The sequence below is a fragment of the Protopterus annectens genome, chromosome 1.part0, assembly GCF_019279795.1.
Source record: "Protopterus annectens isolate FY-2018-M chromosome 1.part0, PAN1.0, whole genome shotgun sequence".
Classification (NCBI taxonomy): Eukaryota; Metazoa; Chordata; order Ceratodontiformes; family Protopteridae; genus Protopterus; species Protopterus annectens.
This window is the reverse complement of record NC_056725.1, coordinates 1,570,604,778-1,570,621,506: the sequence shown is the minus strand read 5'-3', so window position 1 is coordinate 1,570,621,506 and position 16,729 is coordinate 1,570,604,778.

Below are 16,729 nucleotides of genomic sequence, written 5' to 3'. Positions count from 1 at the left end.
TTGGTTTGATTGTTAACACATCTTAGGAAGACTGGAACTCGCATCCAGTATAGTCAGACATATTAACTCATTCCCTCCAATGGAGCTCATGAAGTTTGCACTGTAACTTTTAATGGGTATAGCCTACACCTTTTGACAGAATCAAATTATGTTCTCACATTTCAAAACAATTTAATTATCTGGAACCATAGGGTTTATGAAAGAAGTATAAATGGCAAACCCTTCAGCACAAACTATTTTTTATAGTGGTAGTATTCTTTAGGTTCTAGGTCTTAAAATTAATTATATAAATTACAATAAACACAATAACTTTTATGTTTGTAATATTTTGTAAACAACTTACAATATCTCAGCAACCACTCAGGTTACACACATACTGTCAGCTGCATTTTAGTCATCTAGCTGAGAGGTTTAGTATGCGGGAAGGAGTACTGTCTACATTACTTGATTGTTGAGCTATATAGAAAAATGTGAAAATTACATCTATATAAACTAATATCATAAAAATAACAGTTATTATCTATTTACCTGCACTAGACAGAGGTCAAATATTAAAGCAGTTGAGTTTGCCATTGTGTAAGCTTTATGATGAAATCTTTTAAAACCTTGTACATAGCACTGATTTGGAATTATTGATGCAAATATGAACAAATAATATTTGACACCTAGAGGCATCAGTAGGAGTTAACTGCAGATGCACCTGGAGGAGTCACTCAGATGTAATGAGTTATGTATGGCAAACAGCTGGGGAGTGCTGTGGACCTTTTGAGTGATGTGCAGTACTGCAAAAACACATACAAATGTCAGTGTCTGTGACATACTTCTCAACCTCTTATTGCAAGAAATCTGTTCAAAGCCTGACAAAATGGGGGACAAAGGCACACAAATAGGGGCATATGTTAAATACCGCTCTTATAAACATAAACAGTTGTTAAAATAACAGGGATTGTTTCAACAGACATTTTTCTGAAGGATTTGAATTCAGACGCTCAAATGCATATCACTAATTAACTTCATTCCTAATTTCATCTAAGTGATTTGACAAAAAAACACAAATTTTATGAGAAATAGACCAAAACTATGAGCCTAAACTCTGGACATTCTGTGAAACCCTGGACAGTTGAGAGGTGTAGTCTGTATCACAAAAAATCCTGGACTGTGGTACAGGTAGGTGTGGAATTGAGTCACTTTTGTAAGTAAAGAGAGTCACACTGGGCATGCCCAACACTTAGTTGTATGTCTATGCATACAGACTTATACGTATATATATCCATCTGGCACTATCTCTCTCTCGCATACATAGTATGTCTATCACTATGTAGTGTCAAATAGATATATACCGATAAATATCGCTATTTATATCACATTGATACATAGCCTATCCCCATATATCTATATAACGCATATACATATCATACACACAGCTACATTAATATATACATCCCTGTTAATTACATAAATATGTGTGTGGATTTCTGTATTGTCCTACATACCCTAATAATGGTGAGTTAATTTGCACTATCACACATCAATAATGTTGCTCAAAGGATCCAAAGTAAGGACGCAACAGTACATAATCCAATTACCTAAAGACTCCTGTGCTTGCTGGGTGTCACCACATAGAGAGACGCAGGTGAGCAGGTGGTGTAATGTATAATGTTTAAAATGCATGCATGGACAGGGCACATTGTTCCTGCCCATAGGTTTGCCTTTCTAACTGCAAGCAGCCACATACGACCATACTGGTAAATGTACATACATAGCTAGGATAATAACAGTTATCCCAATGCTAAGATACTAAATCCGATAACAGTACAAAGTAATATAACTCTGCATACCACAGATGCTGTTCAACACAAGCCTAGTTTGTGTAATGCACATGTACTGTGCCTGCAAAAACACATACAACAAATTGAACCTCTGGCATGTGCAATAAGTACTATAATCTATAGTGAGTAAGACTAGATAGGTAGGGGTTCTAATCTCACTCAAAGCTGTGTGTATGAGTATACCCCTGCAAAACAACTGACATGCCCTCATGGGCTATCCACCCACAATGGTTATGCACTTTTTGGCCCTGTAAATTGCCACTGGCTACCACATGGCCCTCTTCTAGAAGGCCTGATGATGTCATCCACCTGACAGCTACCACCTGACAGTGTAGTATCAAGACTTAAGCTGTGACGCATGCAATAAATAATGTGATCTATAGTGTGCAAGACTAGATAGGTAGGGGATCTAATCCCACTTCAGCCTACTTGTGCATGTGTGCCTAGATGGCATAAATATGATCATCTTGGTCCATAGGTTCATAGGTAGGTACTAGGCTAATGGCTCAAGGGCCTATGTAAGCCTAGCCAACAAGGTTCCCTGGCTTTCGCTACCCAAGAAAGTTATTTTCCTGTGCCACTGTCGAGCAGAGACACAGAATTGATCCCTGGGGTGTATTTCCTATTTCCCATCCACTCATCAAGATTTTTCTTGAAGAGTGCTAATGAAGAAATTTACTTGACATAGATGAGTAGCCTGTTCCAGAGTATGGGAAGTCTCTGGGACAGGAATCTATCCCTCCAGCATGTCCTGTTTATTGTGGTGACAAGGTTTTTGTCCCTAGAGCATGTAGCTCGGAGGGATTGGGATTTTTTTAGGTGTAGCATGTCCAACAGCTCTGGGTTTGACATAGCTTTATATGTTAGGCAGAGATCACCTCAGAATAGGTGATATGCTATGGAGTAAAGCTGGAGTTTTTTGAGGTGGTCAGTGTAGGGCATTTGTTTGAGACAAGTAATCCTCTTTGTGAGGTACTTCTGTGGCCTTTCCAGCTGCTGCAGATGTCTTGTGAGGTACATTCCAAAAGGGGCATTGTACTTTATAATGGGTCTAATGAGTGTCAAGTAGAGGGGAACAATGACCTCTTTTTTCCTGGATGAGAACCTTTTTATGATGAGGTGTGCCACGTAGAAGGACTTCCTGACTACTGTGGTGATGTGACTATCAAAGGAGAGACTACTGTCCACCTGGGTCCCAAGGTCTCTTATCACACATTCGGTGTTAAGTAGATTGCTGCCTATGTGGTAGTTCATGGATACAGAGTTTTTACCAAAGGGGATGACACTGCACTTTTTGGCATTGAGCTTGAGGCCATGGCTCTGACACCAGGCATCTGTCTCAGCGAGGCCCTTCTGTAGGATGTCCACATCATTTGGGGACTTGACTATGGCTCCTAGTTTGCCGTAATCTGCAAACATCATTAGCCAGATGCCTTCCGTGTTAGCCTGTACTTCAGAGAAGTAGATACCAAACAGGAGAGGTCCCAGGACGGAACCCTGTGGTACTCCACTTCTCACTGCTTTCAGGTCAGATTTGGAGTCTGCAACTTTTACAGTGTGGGTTCTGTCAGTGAGCCAGTTGGCAACCCATCTTATGATGTAGGGATTTATACCTAGTTTAGTGAGTTTAGCTATAATTCCAGAATGTGGGATGGTGTCAAAAGCCTTGGCGTGGTCAAGATAAGCTGTGTGAACCACCTTACCCTCATCTATGGCTTTGATGACTGCCTCAAAGAAGTCGATCAGGCTCAGGAGGCATGATCTGCCTTTCACAAACCTGAACTGGGTGGGATCCAGAGTTTGGAGGTTACCAATGTCTTTGTTTATGAGTTCCATGATGATACGTTCCATGGCCTTGCAAACCAGGCTCATCAGGCTAATAGGTCAATAGTTCCTGTATCTGTGGTGGCTCCTCCTTTGTGGAGTGGGATAACTGTTGCTGTGTGCCATTCAGTGGGCACAAAACCTGATGTGAGGCTATTATTGAGCATGGTGCTTAAGTGGGGAACCAGGTAATTCTGAAATTCATGTAAAATGCAACCTGGAATGTTGTCTGGTCCCATGGATGTTGCGTTTATGGCTTTAGAGAGTGCAGCTTTTACCTGCGTAGTTGTGATTACAGGGACTCTGCATTCTTTCTGACATAGAAATATTCCTGGTGACATAGAAATAGATGGGATTTTGCAGTATTTTATTTATAGTGTGTGATGTAGCCCCCCCAGAGGAATGACCACAACAAGGCCTGCTGATGTCAGCAAGCATAATATGTCCTGAAGTGATAGTACTAGCAGATGTGAAGTGTGTTGCATGCATTATGTAATATGATCTGTAGTGTGTACCATTACATAGATAAGTGTTCTCATCTACATACAGCCAGCTTGCACTATGTGTGTGCCTTCATGTGCCCTGTATGTAGTGTTTGGAAGTGTTGCTAACCTCAATGTAGCCATGGTTGTGTCTGAGCCTTTTTGAGCATTTTACATCATGTTATGGAACCATAGGACATTTCAACATCAATGGCTTATTGGCCATACAACCCTCACAATCATAGACATCTTAATACCCATAGTTACAGGATCAGCAGATAATACCCTATTCCAAGAGGAACACAGGCAGATGCCCTGTGTTGCGGTAACAGCCGCCCAGCCAATCATACAAATGGCATGTGGTGAGGTGCACTGAGGTGCTCTTTGTGCCATTAGGCAGGGTTCTGTTTCAAGGGTGTGTATAAGTATGTTAGACAAATCTGCCCCATAAACATGTAGTACCAACATCACATACAAGGTTGATATCCTTACAGTGGGTTATCCATCTACTATGCCTCCTACAGATAGGCAGCATATGCAATAAAGCAGGGTCACACATTGCCCCCGTATACAAGGCACAGATCACCTCTTTGTAGTCTATATGCCACAGGTGACAATGACACTCATTGCAGACTATGCACATTGAACACATACTGGAGATGTGAAGTGTCCTTGAGAAGGACCGTACTGTTGTATGCAATACCGAGTACTGCTTGGAAAGGTGCATTACCAAATGGAGCACTGCGCGAACCAAAAAGAAAAGACAAAACTGAAGACCACAGATGAAGAATCCACTTAAAACACCAGTTTATTTCACCTCTAAGTGGATTCTTCATCTGTGGTCTTGACATTACCAAATGGACATTGCACTCAGATATTAGCATGCTGAGGGAAGAGTACATGGAGGTTATGAGCATGTCACTTACAAGTAACTGTGGCCTCAGCTATGCATATGAATCCTGCCATATCACTGTAGAGACAGAGTGATCTGAGATACATTAGGTGTAAACCTGTATGACCAGGTCTGTGTGCCTAGTTCTGTCACCCCAGTTGCGACTGATGTGCTACTTACCAGGGACATAGGTCTATCTGATGGAACTGATACTGCATATATATTTGCATAGAGCTTATGGCCATTACTATGTCAACAGGGATGTGTTCGCAATACCATCTTGCAGGATAGTCACATACTACAGAGACTCTATGAGTGCTCACAGTTTGCAGGCATCAGTCAACACTATTAGCCACAGTCAGTCAGTAGACATGTGTATTGTGGTAGAATGGATTCCAAGCAGTAGAGGTCCCAGGACTGCACACTTTTGATCCGTGCTGCTGACAAATCAGCTATTGGAGGCAGATGTCCCCTATGATGCATATGTGTGCCAGCAATGGCCTACTTAGTGACCCCTACAATGATAGTATCGTGGATGCCTAAGTGGGTGCATTGCAAATGTTGCCTGAGTGGGGGATATAGTCAGATGGCTTGGTTGAGTCTAGGGGGTTATATGCCCTGATGTATCCTCACCCAGGTCCATTGTGACTGCCTCGGAAATGTCTATCACTTGTAACAGTCATGGTCCACTGTCACACATCCAAACTGTGTACACTCAACTGTGTGTAGAACACATATATGTGTGCTGACCAGCTCCATGACAATTGCCCCTACAGGCATACAGATATGGACACTCAGACAAAGAGGTGTATGGTTATGTCAGTCAGTGGAAACACCACCTCTGGGCAAGAGTGTAACAGTTGCCGTAGTCCACTCAGCTGGTGTGCAGCTAGTAGTGTTGGTATCATTGCAAGGGTGTTCCCGTGGTGTTAGTAATACTTGTCAGATCACATGAGGGATGTAGCCTGGAATGTTAACATGTGCAATAGATGCTGTGTATCTTCCAATGAGAGTCCAGTTATGAACTGCTCTGTAAATATGGAAGTTATGGGACAGGTTGTAGGAATGTCATGTGGCACATGTGGTGGGGAGAAGGAAGTGTAGTTGATGCAGACAGTGTGGGTGTAGAGGTTAGGTATGAGTCCAGACCCATCATATGTGTCATCATGATGTATGAGGTCACCGACAATCTTGGCCTGTCCTTTGAGGTCACACATGTAACTAAACTGTGCATTGTGGATCTGCTTTACATGGGTGACAACTTTTATCACTTATAAAAAAACTAAAGTAACCACAGTGTAAAATATAACTAAAAAAAGTCCAAAGCATACACCGTGAAGCAGTAGGAAACCCTTTCTGTCAGCCAAACTCTTCAGTCCAAGCTGTTTTTTTTCTTCCAACATACACTGTGAAGCAGTAGGAAACACTACCAGTCAGCCAAACTGTTCAGTCCAAGCTGTTTTATTCTTCCAACATAGAAAAACACAGATTGAGCGCTTTCATCCCCTGAAACTGGGGACTTCATCAGAATCTAACTGCACTCCATAGTACAGCCTTTAAATATTTTTAAATACTGTTAAAATGAGTGATGTCATCACCCTTTACAATCCTTTAAAGATACAACTACCTTAATGCTCAAATGAAATGCACTACAAACACCTTTTGACATAAGAACATTTTAACAAACATCATTTATAAAAAATAACTTTTCAAATTCCAAGACATTCATCAAATGTGCACTTAAAAATTGTTTAAGATAAAAAATCAACATTTTATCCATTGACTTACTTTAAAACATATATATATATATATATATATATATATATATATATATATATATGTATACTGAGTAGCTGAACCACTCTCCCCACCACACACACACAGACTAAAATACACAGTACTTATGATGTAGCTTTCCTCACTAATATTAGTTTTAAGGATACCATTTCATTAAGACCTGATGCATGCGTCGCAGCTAGTTTTATTTGCCTCTTAATTTCCTTTTCCTTTATACAATTCCTGTAATCTCCCCTCTAGGATTTGGTCTTACTCACTCCACAATAACAAAAACTGTACAAAATTTGCACATACTAATGAATGTTTATATAGAGCATTATTTATATTTCTTGTAGCAATCTGGTACTGGTGTTTGTATATTCTGTCCCTAAGATGCCTTTCTGTCTTGCCTGTGTAGTAAGCTGGACAGGTTTTGCAAGCTGCCAAATATATCACCCCTGATGTTTGAAAATTTCCTTTTTCAAAGAACACCTTAGACTTCAAAATGTTTTGCAGGGTTACCATGTTCTTAGCTTGTATGAACTTGCATTGTGCACAAGCACCGCATCTTGTCCACTATGACCCACTACTTGACTTTTGTTAATAAGTTCAAATGCAACTTTTAAATTGAGCCCAGTTTTATATACAAAAGTGGGTTCCTTCCCAACAACTGAAAATATTCCAGGGTTATTTTTAAGAATAGTCCGATTGTTCTCAAAAATCTTTTTCACTGGTTTAACTTGTCCACTAAAAGGAATAACCATAGCCCTATGAAATCATTTTTCCTTTCCAAATTTTCTTTTTCCTGTAGTACATCACCTGACAGTGGTTTAAATTTTTTACCCTGCTCACTTTTAACATATTCTGCATTTTTCTCCACTATGTTAGTTGGATACTCTCTTGTTACAAACAGGGACTTTCATTGTGTATGGTAGCTGTGCAGCTGTGATAATCTGCTCAGTGACTTTGGAAGGACTGTGTGGTGCACTGTGATATTAGTGGCCCTCATTTGCAGTACCTGTGTTGACATTCTGTGTGAATGCATATTAATGAATGATGTGACACTTTATGCACATATAGTTTTGCTATAGGGATATATGAAGTGTGTTCCTACTGGGAGGCCTGTGATCTCCACCAGTGAAAAGCAGACATGTCATTTGAAATGCATTGTGTGGATAAAGAGTGCATGACTCAGTCATTAATTGCTGCCTTCACAATACTGTAAATTCACTTCTACACACCACTGATTTGAACCCATGACTGTGTGTGGCAAAATGTACCATTTGCAAGGTGATTAACAGATTGACCTACTGAGTCGCTGCTGCAGCAGGTGTATTTGCAAGATATATGTGCACACATACAGGCTGTGACATACTTTTTCTTCACCCATCAGTATGTGCATGGCTTTATATGGATGTATATGTGCACAGGGTCCCAGCTGAACATGTATTTTGCCATTAATGCCTTAGCAGGTGCCTTTTCACATGTTGCTGCCGAAGTGCACATTTACCTGTTATCGCTGGCCTCACTTACATCCATTATTACTTATTTGGCTTTCTAGTGGTATACTATTGCACCAGAGTCCAAGTACACTCCTGTTTTTACTCTTTTTAATTTAATCACATTTTAATCAAGTTTGCACAATGAGGTGCTGCATGCAGCTCCACTGAAACCCACTTAATGACTGTAACTGGCAATTACTATGTTTTCTTTAAACCACCTCTTTTAGGTAAGAATTGTGTGGCATGGCAGGTTAATGCAGTGGTCTGCAGGTGTGATGGTCTTCAGTTTGAAATATGTGACAGGTGTTTATTTTGTAAGTGTGTATTATAAGTATCAAAACACATATAGTCAATATAGTTCTATTTAGCTGAGCTTAGCGAAGCTCAGCCGTGTGGCGCACTGTGCAGAAATGCGCTAAAAGATATAAAGAAAAGAAGAATGGGGAGATAGGAAAGTGATGAAATGGGATGCAAGAATATGGAAAAAACATACTGGAAGCCAGGTAGGGATGTGCAGGAAGGGTATAGGAAAGAACCATAGCTATCCATTTCTTTTACAGCAACAACTGTTCACTTTCACAGAATTTGTACATGACTTTGAACTCTCAGCCCCAGAGGGAGGGGTGAGGACAACAAAACTGCATTGCCAATTGTACCAAATTACGTGTGTCCAGAGGACATTTGTAAAATGGAGAGCTATGAATGGGACATTATTATTTTTAGGACAGGTGTCCTTTTTTTAAGGTGAGACTGGAATGCTGGGGAAGGGACAAAGGTACATGCGAAGGAGCTAAGCTGGGCAGGTGAGGATGCATTTGCAGACAGACAAGACAGACAAGACATCAGACAGGGGTGGTGTGTATCACATGGGGGGGTGAACACCTTGGATAGGGAGGGTGTTGTGGAATTCAAGTCCCATATGCCTCCAGACGGCAACAGTGTGACTCACATTCCCACCCATGGGACTGTCAGCACTGCTCCTTCACTGCCTGAGGGTGGCAGTGCTGAAGGCTGAAAACCGGGGTGAGACTGCCCCACCACTTGGGCCAACATTCCCTCAATCTGGCATGGGTGGTGGTGAAACCTACAGTAAACTATCCTGCGCACCAAGACTGGCAGCTCATCCCGGATGACAATACCCTCTCCATCACCGCTGCAAGAGCGGAGCCGGGCCCAACCCAGTGGGGTGGCACTACCTGACACCACAGATAGTGCAGGGGCAGCAGAGGGAGCACCACCTGTCTGGTTCCCAGATGTGCTGGGATTTGGTGCCATGGCCAGTTGAGGCAAGGTAGTGTGATCAGCTGTAACTGGCCTACCTTGACATGCTGTGATGAATGTGGTATAGCAATAGGTTAAGGTTAGTAAAAACCAAACCATTGTTAGTATTAACAAAATGGAACATCATTTTCATTTATCCACATACTTATTAATGTATAGTATGTGCAACACTACAGTAAATAATATAACAGTCAGTATGGTAACAGCATGCCAGCAAGAAGTAAACCATAAGGGCAACAAAATAGTTTAATAAAGTATGGTAATAGTGAATCATAATAACACATAATATTATATCACATTTTGCAAAAATATAGTTAGTTTAACAACATATGTTAATATTAAATCATAATAATTACTAACAGCTATAAATAAATGAAGATAAAGGGTGGGGCAGGAGAGAGAAAGAAAGAGAAAGAGTGAAACAGACCATTACTGACAATGCAGACTATATCCCTGGCAATACTGATACTAAATACTCTATAGGCATGTAGTATTAGTTCTGAGTACAGTGATTACAATTCTCCTATAGCTGATGTAGCATGTACATACATTTCAAGCTGTTTGCATGTGTCAGTATGGGCCAAGCAATAACAAATGGAGGTACACTACTACACAGAACACTTTCACATAATGTGGACTTCTATAACTACCAAAGTGTTCTGTAAGCAGATCTGGTAATAAATTGCATTCCAGGTAATCATTTTTCTGTTAATCCTGTGACAGACAGAGTAGGCAGTTTTAATTACATTAATTGAAGTTGTGACACCTGAGAGGCATGTTTGTGTACAGTACATAATCTAGACATCCATCATGCCTTAGTTGGCAGGAATGAGAATATAACCCAATAGCTGTGACTGCAGGGGACATCTGCAAAACATTTAACTTTATTGGTGTTGCTGATAACTGTCTGTCAAATGTTAGCACAATCATATCTGCTCATAACATGTGTTGCCTCAACCATATACCATATACCTTTTGTTCCTGGAGTGGAAGAAAAAAAGAGCATTATATGACTGAATTTGTTTTGTATTCTAGAACTATTACTGGGCTATACTTGACTGCAGTGACAGAACACACTTGCATACAGCTGTACTGCATTTATTGAAACAAATCTGTTTAGGAATCAGTTATGCTGCTTAACAAGTTATTGATATTGTTGATAAGTGTCTGTGAAATGTAACCACAATCATATCTGTTCATAACATGGGTCATCTCACCCATACACCTTTTGTTCCTGGAGTGGGAGAACAAGACAGCATTATGTGACTGAATTCATTTTGCATTCCACTACTATTACAGTGCTATACTTGACTACAGTGACAGTAGAACACACAAGCATGGCATACAGCCATAATGCATTTATTAAAACAGATTTCTGTAGGAATCAACAATGCTGCTTAACACTTTACTGGTATTGCTGATGAATGTCTGTGAAGTCTACACAATATCTGCCCATAGACTGGGCTACCTCAGCCATATACCTTTATTACCTGGAGTAGGAGGAACAGAGTACATTATGTGACTGATATTGGCCTGGAGACAGCTTTGGGCCATACTATGAGTTAAACAATACAGTTTGCAGGCCATTACTTTTGCATTCTACAGCTATTACAGTGTTGCACTTGACTGCAGCAACCTTACTATAGACAAGTAATGCATACAGTTCTATTGCAATGGTTATAACAACACAATCCTGCTGTACAACATTTTGTTTACTGTTATTAGTATTGTTTATTGCAATACAGTTGTTACTGTTCATTTATTGCACTACAGCTCTACTTGCCCACTTATTGCACAACAGTTCTACTTGCCCATTTATTGCACCACAGTTTTTATGGTGTATACTTTATTGCAGTAAATGCTTTACTCTTTCTTGCTTATTGCACTACAGTTAGCATAATAAATCCATACATACCACACTCACAGAGCAACCTGGCCAGGTGCCTGTCATGGGACTTGACATTGTGAGACCTCTCAGCTGCAGCTCTTGGTAGACAAGCACACCATTATACATACCAGTTTTGCAGACATTCAGCCTGTGTATTGGTAATACAGAGGAAAACATACTTACATATTTGTGGGGCATTCCTAGCTCTAGCTTCTTGGACACAGGTGTCCAAGGTTCCCCTCTTTCTCCTCTTCAGGTCATCATAATGGTGATGACACTGCTCACCTGTGCAAGGGATACCAGTAACGCTGGTGAGTTACCTGGCCAACTGGATCCAGGCCTCCACCTTACACTCCAAGCCCTGGAAACTGCCATGCATCAGTTTGGGTTCATGATTTTTAACCAGCAGCCCAACAAAGACCCTGTACTTCTGAACACCCCATCTCTGTGCCTGAAACTGTGTACCTTCACCAGCAGCACCTGACATATCCACAGTAGATTAGACTCCAAGGAATGATGCAGAATTCCCACCTGTTGCGCTTAATATAGGCTGTTTTCCTGCCCTTACACATCATTGAGCAACATTCAAAATAGTGCCACCTTGCTTAGCAGCACGCAAACCAGCTAAGTGTAGCTAAGCAGTACGAAAAGTCGCACAAATGGTGGTTTAGCTCAGCTTAGTACCACACACACAAAAGTAGCCATTAACATGTTTAACCAGTGCTCAGCACAGAAATTAAAGTTAAACATACATAATAAATTAATTTACAGACATCTTATCATTGCTATGGACTCACACCCAGGACCTACTAAACATTAGGCTGTATCTCTATCCACTAAGGTACTTAGATATTATGAAAACTAATATACCTTCACATATACTACTGGGCTACCTGTTAGCATTGCTAAGCACTCAGCACGCAATGCAAATGTACTTAAATAAATGCAAAAATAAATAATTAATTTCATCTGGTTTCTATTTTTGGATGTCTAGCAACTGTTCGGCTATGTATGTATGAGTGCTGCTCAGCTCTATGCCGCTTCACTCCATGCCACGCAAACACCAATTAAGAAAAAAAAAAAACAGAAAAAAAATATTTAAAATTGCAAAAATACATAATTATGATAATTAATTGCATCCCGTTTCTATTTTAGATGTCAGGCAGGTGTCAGCTGTCTATATATGAGCACAGCTTGGCATTGCTGCACTCCATGCTGCACAAACATGCAAAAAACTGAAAAAAACATAATTAAAATTAAATATTACACATAAGACTCAATTCACAGTGTTTCAACAGTAGTGGGGAGCAGTACAGTGCATCCACAACCATGGGTAGCTTCTACACTAATCCCTACACTGATTTAATATCCCTGTTCCTATGCTCTCCCTCGGCAGCATGCCATCATTAATATGCATGGCTTGCTGCCGAGGGGTAACTGTGGCCATGGAGCCTACATAGATTTTATTAAATCCTGGGGAATAACCAGAATAGTTCTTTAACATATAGAAACACTAAGTGCATGGCTACCTGTGATAGTAAATAGAAGGTTAATTGAGATGATAGCCTTCTCTGATTGGTGGGAAAAGAAATCTGAAAGAAGAGAAATCCATGAACTGATGGTCTTCCCTCCATGGACACTTCGAATTTATGATAAGGAAGTGTGTTGACAATTTCTTTAGATTACGTAAGAACACAGTTATGAGATTTTAGAGGCAACATGGATGATGTGACTATGAAGAATGGATATGTAATAAAAGGAATATAGCCCACTGATTATAAAACTGATTATAATGTTAAATGGATGGAGACAGAAATTGTACGAGTGTCTGTAAAGGATGTTATTATAAGCAAGAAACATGAATAAAGCCTAAATCACAATTCTGAGAATTAAGTGCACACCACAAAACCAGCCTCACATAATGCTACCACTCCACTGAATCAAACACATAAACACACACACCACAAAACCAGCCTCACATAATGCTACCACTCCACTGAATCAAACACATAAACACACAAAGACATACTCGGAGGCTCTGAGTAAAAATTTACCTAAACAGCAGAGGCCTCCAAAGCAGACACCCAAACAACTGCTACCTCAAGACACCCCACAAGCAACACATAAACCACAAAAGCAGTGTGCAAAGCAGTCACAGCCCTTAAGGCCAAATACAACACCAAACATACTTGTCATAGGTGACTCCATAGTCAGACACACTGACGTCCCACTCACCAGGCTGAACAAGGAGAGGGTCACAGTAAGCTGCCTATCGGGCGCTAGAATCCGCCACATAACACAAGCACTCGGGTCACTCCACGGCAAGTACAAATATGACACAGTCATTGTCCATGCTGGTGTGAACGACCTGAGACGTACCTCCCTGGACTACATGAAAAGAGACATAGAGGAGCTCTCTGATTATGTAGCCCAGGCAGGTATGACCCTAACCCTGAGCAGTATCCTTCCTTCACCAAGAATGATGCTACAATATAGAGACAAGATGATCAGCTTTAACAATTGGCTTAATGTCTGGTGTCATTCAAAGGGGATCCAGTGTCTGTCTGCCTGGGATGACATGCTTGACAAGCCACGCTGCCAAGGGACGGCTTGCACCTGTCACCCTGGGATTCCGGATATTGGCTAAGGCTCTTGCCACCCCCATAGTGCCTTTTTTAGGCAAGGCTCAAATTCTAAACCTACCACCCTAGAAAACAAAAATGGGGAAGAAACTGAGGGTAATGCTGCTCAATGCCAGAAGTCTAAATCTCAAAATGCACGCACTCGAGGCCCTTCTCAGTATGGAGAACATCGATGTCTGTGCTGTAACTGAAACCTGGTTCAAGGCTCCTGAGAGCACCCCGGCACTATTAGGTTTTACCTCATATCATGCGTAAACCCGGACCACACCACAAAAGGAGGGGGTGTATCCATATTCATAAAGGATACCCACACCTCCAGGTTGGTGGCAACGCATCGGAAACCATCCAGGTGCAACTAACCATAGGCAAAACTGCTCTACAAATTGTAGCATGCTACAGGCCACCCTCTCAAACTCAGGAACCCCACACAGCCTTCCTGAAGACACTGGAGGGTATAAATGTATCTCCAAACACCATCATATTGGGTGACTTCAACTACCCGAATATAGACTGGGAACATTACTCAAGCCCTAACTTTCTAGCCCAACGGTTCCTGGAGTTCATAAATTCAAATGCCATGGAACAGCTAGTCACTGTTCCCACGAGAGGAGAAAATATACTAGATCTCATTGTCACAAACATGGGGACAAAATGCTCCACACTGGAAGTATATCCCTCATTGGTGAGATCTGATCATAAACTAATCTCACTGGAAATCCACATCCCCCCACCCCAAACAAAAAGACCATAGTGAAGAACTTCTCTAAAGCAAACTTCACACTACTCAAGACTGGTGTGGTATCCTTCAAGGCCCCTGAGCCAGTGGAAACCACAACCCAAGCTGCGGAAGCCCTTACAAATGCCTTCTATGAACACCTCCAGGACTGCATGGATCAGGCAATCCCAAATAAAACCAAGACTCTTTCCACAAAGGGCAAACGTCCAGTCTGGTGGACCCCAGCCATTAACAAACTTTACAATAAGAGGAGAAAGCTATTACATGATAGAACAAAATCCATAAAAGGGAAGTCACCCCTGATCATTATTAGTAAAAAATACGAGCACTCATAAAATCAACTAAGGCCAATTTTGAGAGAAAAATTGCCATGGATTCAAAGGACAATCATAAGGCCTTTTTCAGCTATGTTAGGAACCTGGGTGGAAACTCCCAGATATGCTCAGAATTAGTCCAAAATGATACAAAAATCACTGAACCCACAGACATTGCCAACATACTGGCAGACAGGTTCAGTGCAAACCCCTCTCCCCCTAAAAGAGAGATAACTATCCCAGCCGAGTGTAGCCTCCCGGACATCTCAAATGCGCAGGTGAAAGCTGCTCTCTCTAAAGCTAAAAACACAGCATCAATGGGACCGGATGGTGTCCCCGGCTGTGTGCTACACGAGCTAAATGAGGAATTAAACCCGCACATAAGGCAGCTGTTTAATCTCAGCCTTACCACAGGATACGTGCCCAAGGAGTGGCGTCGGCAACTGTTGTCCCACTCCACAAAGGCAGCCTCACGGACCCTGGTAATTACCACCCCATAAGCTTAACAAGTCTAGTCTGCAAGGCTATGGAGAGGATCATAATGGAGCTCATAAACAAAGATATAGGGGACTTGCAGACATTGGACCCGACCCAGTTTGGCTTTGACAAGGGAAGATCATGCCTTTTGAACTTGGTCGACTTCTTCGAAACAGTCACCAAGGCCATTGATGAGGGAAAGGCAGTCCATACAGCCTACCTTGACCTTGCAAAGGCTTTGGACACAATACCCCACTCGGGTATTGTAGAAAAACTTACCAGCTTAAATGTAAACCCATATGTCACAAGATGGGTTGCAAACTGGCTTAAGGACAGAACCCACAGGGTTAGAGTTGCTGGCGCTGTGTCAGACTCCAAGCCGGTCACAAGTGGTGTCCCACAGTCCTTGGCCCCTATTGTTTGGCATCTACTTCTCAGAAGTATAGGCCAACATAGGAGGACTTTGACAAAGTTTGCAGGCGACTGCAAACTGGGCCATAGTGGAAAGTGCATCGACACGGATATCCTTCAGAAGGGACTCACGGAAACAGATAGCTGGTGCCAGAGCCATGGCCTGAAGTTAAACGCCAAAAATGTATAGTCATACCCTTCGGAAAAACAAGGTAACCCCAAGCTACCATATAGGTGGCAATCCACTAAGCACAGAAGAGGTTATCAGGGACCTGGGGACCCAGGTTGACAGTGGCCTTTCTTTTGACACTCACATTGCTAAAGTGGTTAGAAAGACCTTCTACATTGCCCACCTGATCATGAAGGGATTCACATCCAGATCTAGTGAGGTTATTGTTCCCCTGTACTCTTCACTTATCAGACCAATGATCGAGTACACGCCCCATTCGGGATGTATCTCACCCGACATCTGCAGCAATTGGAGAGACCCCAAAAGTTCCTCACCAAAAGGATAAAGGGACTCCAAAATCTGTCATATGCTGCCAGATTGAAGAAACTCCAGCTCTATTCAGTAAACACCGCCTGCTCAGAGGTGACATGTGTCTGACATACAAGGCCATGTCCAACCCGAATTAATGGACATGCTCCACCTCAAAATCCAAATCCACCAAAACC